This window comes from Urocitellus parryii, unplaced genomic scaffold (genome assembly GCF_045843805.1).
Source record: "Urocitellus parryii isolate mUroPar1 unplaced genomic scaffold, mUroPar1.hap1 Scaffold_79, whole genome shotgun sequence".
Classification (NCBI taxonomy): domain Eukaryota; kingdom Metazoa; phylum Chordata; class Mammalia; order Rodentia; family Sciuridae; genus Urocitellus; species Urocitellus parryii.
In genome coordinates, this window is record NW_027554171.1 from 1012609 (window position 1) to 1019669 (window position 7061).

Here is a 7061-nt window from a genome sequence, read left to right on the forward strand (position 1 = left end):
AAGCACTGAATGATTTTCTGCCTAACTTTAATAGAGACAAGAATTCTAGTGTTCAGCCAAGTGGAGTGAATCTTGGACTTAGAGGAAGAGAATAGACCTGGTAACAGGAAAATGGGAGTGCTGGGTCGGGGCAGAGAGCCAGGATAAAGACAGTCCTCAGTGTTCTCAGTGAGTTCTAATTTCCCGTTCAAGTAAGTTCCATTCCTGGGCTATGATGAATGTGCACACAGTAAGACTGAACAGTATTCATGTTTCAGATGAACTTGAATAGAGGACTAACCTTATGGAAAATATTAGGTAATACCATTTTCATAGTTTTACTTTTTAAAATTATTTTATTTTTATGTGATGCTAAGTATGAAAACCGGTGCCTTGCACATGCTAGGCAAGTGCTCTGCCACCAAATTACAGCCCCAGTCCGTGGTTTTACATTTTTTAAAATAAGTTTTTATAGTTCTAGATGGACACAATACCTTTATCTTATTTAGTATTATGTGGTGCTAAGTGTCAAACCCAGTGCCTTCCACATATAAGGAAGTACTGTTAGTTGCGGATCAGGCTGAACAAATGTTAGCTGTGGGGCAGGCTGAACACCCGACCCTCACCTGTCTGCTTCCCACCCTTCATTAGCCCTTTCTTTTGGGATGATTATTTGGCACCTTTTCCCTTTACTTCCTCTTGTTGTTTTTTAGTTTGAAACCCACACCTAGCCCATGCCCAATCTGCTTGAAGGCAGAAGATGACACCCTTATCAATTACAGTGTGACCCAATCACTGTACACCAACAAGGCAGCTAGCACAGTAAAGGGCTATTAAAAACCTTCTCCTGCTGGGCCCTCTCTCTCTCCTCTTTTTCTCCGAGTCAATCAGACACCGCTGCAATAAAGATCCCTTGATTGCTCCGAGTGTAGTGATTACTTTCCTTTCACCATGAATAGGTATAAACCTAAGAGAAAGACAGTTTACTGTAACACCGTCTTACCTTTGAATGGTTTTTCTGGATTATTATACAATTCAGAAGTTGAAGTAGGCCTGTCAGGGGTAAAGTATATGAAGGATCCTGTATGGGCGGGCACTTAGGAAGATCAGGGTTCTCAACCATCAGGAACTAAGTGGAAGGTGCCAAAGGCATTGCTGCTGGTGTGCAAGAATAGCAAGACACCAGAGGAAAGGGTCAAAAGATTTCAGTCTTTAAACCCAGAGCTGGCACTCCTAGCACTGTTCCTCATCCTGGCCCCTGTCAGCTGCAGGTCATCTCACTGTGGGTCATGGACACCAGCCCTAAACCTGGGGGAAAATCACAGAAAACTGCCTGGGCTCTAGAACAATAGCCAAAGAGAGCCTGGCCTCTGTCCTGCCTTTCTGCCCCTTTTGTTCTGGTGTGTGTGGGGGGTGGAGGCCGCTGGCTACAAAGGATGTGATAGTCGGTCCCAGAACTGTCAGTTTATGACCTGGGGACAGGAATAGTCTCCACTGTTAAGATCTGACAGGACACTCCATTTGGCCAGGGCAAGTTCATCACTGGGACAAAGCGGTGTTGTTGCTACAACACTATCCCATAAACTAAAAGCCTGGGGAGTCTGGCAGGACAAATAACTGCACCCAGAAAAGAAAAAGACAGAAACTAAGGACAACCTGTGTTTCATAGGCAGCCTCTGCAAAGGGATCTTCAAGAACCCCTAAAGAGAAAAATGGAAAGGGCTTTTTGCATTGCATATCAGTCTGCTAGTATAAGAAAAGGCCCAAAAGGAGCCTCTGGGTACAAGTGACAGTGGGGAACTCACTTAAAGTTGATGGCATTGTGATAGTGTTCATGGAGACAGGTCAGGCTCAAAAATGTCATTGAAAGCAACATAGGAGAAAAAAGATTAAATCATAATTATTGTATATGTTGCATTGTCCAACCCTCTCCTGGAATGAAATTTGTTGTGTAAATTAAATGCACAGATAACATCCATAAGGATTGTTTCAAAATATGAATTTCAAAAAAGTTCCCAAACTAGTAAAGATAAAAGAAAATTACAGGTATAGAAATATATTTTAGTATGGAAAATTAGAAAGTAAGAGAAATGTTTCTGAATGAGAAAATATTTTGTCTGGTAAAGTAATATTCTTGTGCTAACGTCCCAGATTAAAGATGACAAAACTAAGGATTTAAAGTTGTGAATGTCTAAGTAAGTTGCAGAAAGTTTGAAGAAGATGAATCTCAAAAATTTAGTGTGTTTGTTTAATTTGGCTATAATTTATCTATCAAGATAATTTTATTCTATTTGTTCGGCTTGTGGAAACTAAGTCTTAAAGTCATTAGGGTTTGTATCTGTTTGAAAGTCTGAAACAATTACTTTGTAACTGGTTAATCAAACAACTGTTACTTAAACCTACCAATATAGATGTCACCCTAAGTATATGTGACTAGGTATAATGTATTCATTATGCCTAGTCACATATACTGAGAACTATGGCTATCTAAGCCTTGTATAAGTATTATGTAAAAATTTATAAAACGAGGGGCTGGGGTTGTAGCTTAGCAGTAGAGCAGAGACCCTGGGTTCTTTCCTGAGCACCATATAAAAACAAACAAACAAATAAATAAACAAACAAAATAAAGGTATTGTGTCTAACTACAACTGAAAATTAATATTTTTAAAAAAGTTAATAAAATGAAAGTATATGCAAGTTTACTGGCAAGATAACCACTAAGTGCTCTCTTTTATACATTGTATCTGACATTGAAGGACCATGCTCTCAATTGAAGACCTGTCTTATATATGTTTGCTTTGAGTAAGTCAATTTCTTATCATTAACCCTGTTTCCTAAATTTATAAGAAACTTAAGGCTATTGATTTTGTTAATCCATACAGACCTGTGATTAGTGTTACCATACACTCTGGATTCTAAATTGCACTTTAAAGTTAAACTTAGTTGAATGCAAAGCTTTGCCAAGTTGGTGTTCTCCAAACTAAAATTATGTGTAGCAAAATCTCTTATTTGTATAAAAATAACAAATTTGGTTGGTATTTATTCATGTCATTTGAGGTTTTATAGCTGTATCAAGTAACATGTTGAATAAGTTATATATATAATTTGGTGTTAATCTTCACATTGGAATTGGAATTTAAATACATTTTTGGAAGCTAATAATGAGAGTCTGATCTGTTTAAAGGTGAAGTTGTAAAACAAGGAAGCATTTTGCTGCTTTTTTTTCACAAAAAGAAAGTTAAAATTTCTCTTAGTCTTTGTTTAATTTATGTTTCAGATGTAATGTTGTATTGTGTTTTTTTTTTTGTCAGGATCCCCACCTTACCTGAAATAAGAGTCTGCATCCCACCTTACTACATGTTAGAATGGCTGCAAAATAGGCTAGACTTGAGATCATTTAGAGTTGTGATAGGTGGGATTATCTAGAGTTTGATGATAGCTCCAGTCTGGTGGGTGCCAGACTGGTTGGCTGGGCAAGTTGATAGCAAGATGCCCTCACACCCTCTTACAACCTTCTGACCAGCTCCATCTGTCCCCAGACACTTCAGGACTAGTGGTGCTGGGAAACTTGGCTCTCTCCAGCATTTCCAACCAATGCTTCCCCCAGGCAAAATGCCCCTCGTCTGTGAAGTTTCACAGGATTGCCTGGACATGAATGACCCATGCAGACCCACTCACTATCTGACAGATAAGGATGTAAGATACCCCAGGCTCAGCCATGTTGCAGTCTTAGGATCTGAACACCATTTCACCTTGCAGAAAGACCATGAGGGATGTGCTCAAAGGAGGGACCCTGCAAAGAATTGGCAAGATGGTGGCCACCAGCACTCCCAGCAGGAGGACCTTAGGGCAGCCAAACCCTAGGCACCCTGGCACAGGACCTCCAGGTCTTGGCTGGTGTCCCCAGACAGAGTTGGCTGCACCACGAGGTGAGGTGGTGGTGGCAGCAAACCTGCAAGCATCCTTCCCCCCATCCCCCAGGCACTGGACAGTGTCTCAAGATGGAGATGGCTGTGTGCAATCAAACCTGCAGGCAACTTGGCAATGGACCTCTGGGTGCGGGTGGAAGCAGCAGGACTACTAATTGAAAGTGAGGTCAGGTTGAGGTTATTGTGGTTAAAACAACAACAACAAAAAATCACTATCAAGGGTGAAGTTCACTGGGGTAAAATTTCATACCTTAAGCACAAGAACATTTGTTTTGAGCCAGCAAAATGTTTGAGATTGCAATCTAGACTACCTGTTAAGAGTGATCGTTACATTCTACTTATATGAACCAACTAAGCAGAATCACTGGTTTTTGTTTTGTTTTGTTTTTACTCTATAATATGAAGAAAGTATAAAATATCATTCATTCTCTACCAAGACTTTTTGGTCAGAGTTCTGCAGGGAATCAGAAACAAGAGACTTATTGTAGAAATTGGCTGATGGGTTATGGAGCCAAGAAATTTTAGTGTTTGTCTGCAGGCAGGAGAATCAGGAAAGCAAGGGGTATAATTCGGTTTGAACCAAAGACCTGGGACTGAGGGCTGATAGTTTAAGTCCTGATCTGAGTCATGGAGACTGAGAAATAGTGAAGGTTTGTCATATCCCAGAACCAGAAAAGATGGACATCTCAGATCATGCAGAGGAATTTGCCCTTCCTTTGACTTTTGGTTTTGTTGAGCCCCTAAAAGGACTGGATGATGCTTGCTTTACTAAGAAGGGAGACTTTGCTCAGTCTACTTCTTTGAGAGCAAATCTTTGCCAGAATCACTCTCAGAACACCACCCAGAAATAATGTTTTACCAGCTATCAGGGTATTCCTTAGGCAGTGTGTTGACACATAAAATTAACCATCACATTCACTGCATTAAAAAATTGTCAATTCATTAAAAATTGCTTAAAAACAGAGATGTTTATTTAAGTACAACAAATCATATAAAGAGAGTCCCTGAAGTTAAAAATAAAGTCTGCCATGGTATTTTACAAACAATATTGCTTGCACCATCAAGGTTGTTAGATTTCCATCACTGTGAGGAAACTACTGAAGACAGTAAACTAAAGGAGGAAAGATTAATTTCTGCCTCACTGTTTCAGAATTTTTAGTCCAAGTTTGGCTGACTGCATTGCTTTAGGGTCTGAGGTAGGGAAGAATATCCTGACAGTAGGATCTGTGGCAAAAGAGACTGCTCCCTTTATGGTAGCAATGGTAAACAATTTATTCTTTTTGAAAGTAGAGAAGGCGGGGGGGGGGGAGAGACAGAGAAGAGAGGAAATAGAGGGAGGAAGGGGCCTGGGACACAAAGAGCCCTTCAGGGAGTGACCCAGCTCCTGTCCTCATAAAGTTTTCCTCACTTCTCAATAGCACCATAGTCAATACATGGATCTTTGGGGGATACCCCAGTTCTAAACGATAACAAAGGTCAACTCAAGGTGCGGAGAAATATTTGGTTACACAAACAAAGATGGAAACTATTGTTATTTCTTGTTCCAATAGCCAGAGGCTAAGTGTATATTTCCACAGGTTAGCAAAGGACATGGCTTATCACGTTAATGAAAAGTGCAGAATTGAACTATCACAAAACACAATAAAAAAGCTCAAAGTTGGCTTTTCTGCCCATGGATGAGCATAGAAAGCATCGTCAAAGTCTCTCTTCCTGCTGCCATCATGTCTAAATCAGTGTCCCCTAAAGAGCCCGAACAGCTGTGGAAGCTATTCATTGGAGGGCTGAGCTTTGAAACAACTGATGAAAGTCTGAGAAGCCATTTTGAGCAATGGGGAGCACTCACGGACTGTGTGATTGTGAGACACCCAAACACCAAGCGCTCCAGAGGCTTTGGGTTTGTCACTTGTGCCACTGTGGAGGAAGTGGATGCAGCCATGAATGCAAGACCACACAAGGTAGATAAAAAAGTTGTGGAACCAAAGAGAGCTGTCTCAAGAGAAGATTCTCAAAGACCGGGGGCCCACTGACCTGTGAAAAAGATCTTTGTTGGTGGCATTAAAGAAGTCACCGAAGAACATCACCTACGAGATTATTTTGAACAATATGGGAAAATCTAAGTTATTGAAAACATGACTGACCAAGGCAGTGGAAAAAAAGGGGGCTTTGCTTTTGTAACTTTGATGACCATGACTCTGTGGATAAGATTGTCATTCAAAAATACCATACTGTGAATGGCCACAACTGTGAAGTGAGGAAAACCCTGTCAAAGCAAGAGGTGACTAGTGCCTCATCTAGCCAGAGGTCGAAGTGGTTCTGGAAACTGGTGGTGGTCATAGAGGTGGTCTTGGTGGAAATGACAATTTTGGTCATGGAGGGAACTTCAGTGGTCATGGTGGCTTTGGTGGCAGCCATGATGGTGGTGGATATGGTGGCAGTGGGGATGGCTAAAATGCATTTGGTAATGATGGAAGCAATTTTGGAGATGGTGGAAGCTACAATGATTCTGGGAGTTATAACAATCAGTCATCAAATTTTGGACCCATGAAGGGTGGAAACTTTGGAGGCAGAAGCTCTGGACCTTATGGTGGTAGAGGCCAATATTTGCCAAATTATGAAACCATGATGGTAATGGTGGTTCCAGCAGCAGCAGCAGTAGCCATGGCAGTGGCAGAAGGTTTTAATACTGCCAGGAAACAAAGCTTAGCAGGAGAGGAGAGCCAGAGAAGTGACAGGGAAGCTAAAGGTTACAATAGATTTGTGAACTCAGCCAAGCAGTATTGGCAGGGCCTAGCTGCTACAAAGAAGACATGGTTTAGACAATACTCATATGTATGGGCAAAAAACTCAAGGGCTACACTTGTGACTAATTGTATAACAGGCTATTTTTAGTTTCTGTTCTGTGAAAAGTTCAAAGCATTCCACAAAGGGTATTAATCTACTTTGTTTTTGGCACCTGGGCTGTTGATTGCTAAATGTAATAGTCTGATCATGACGCTGAATAAATGTCTTTTTAAAAAAAGTTCAAAGTTGAAGTTACAGGATCTTCATGAGGGTCATCATATCCTGGGGTAGCAGGAATCAATGGGTGGCAAAGAAAAGGTGGGTGTGGCTGCTGCAATAGACAGGAGAGTGAAAGCAGCTATCAGAATAGTC

General features: G+C 40.9%; 1 pseudogene; it reads left to right on the forward strand.

The window, feature by feature from the left end:
- Positions 1 to 5629: 5629 nt before the first annotated feature.
- LOC144252986 (heterogeneous nuclear ribonucleoprotein A1-like) lies at positions 5630 to 6589 on the forward strand (annotated as a pseudogene).
- Positions 6590 to 7061: the final 472 nt, after the last annotated feature.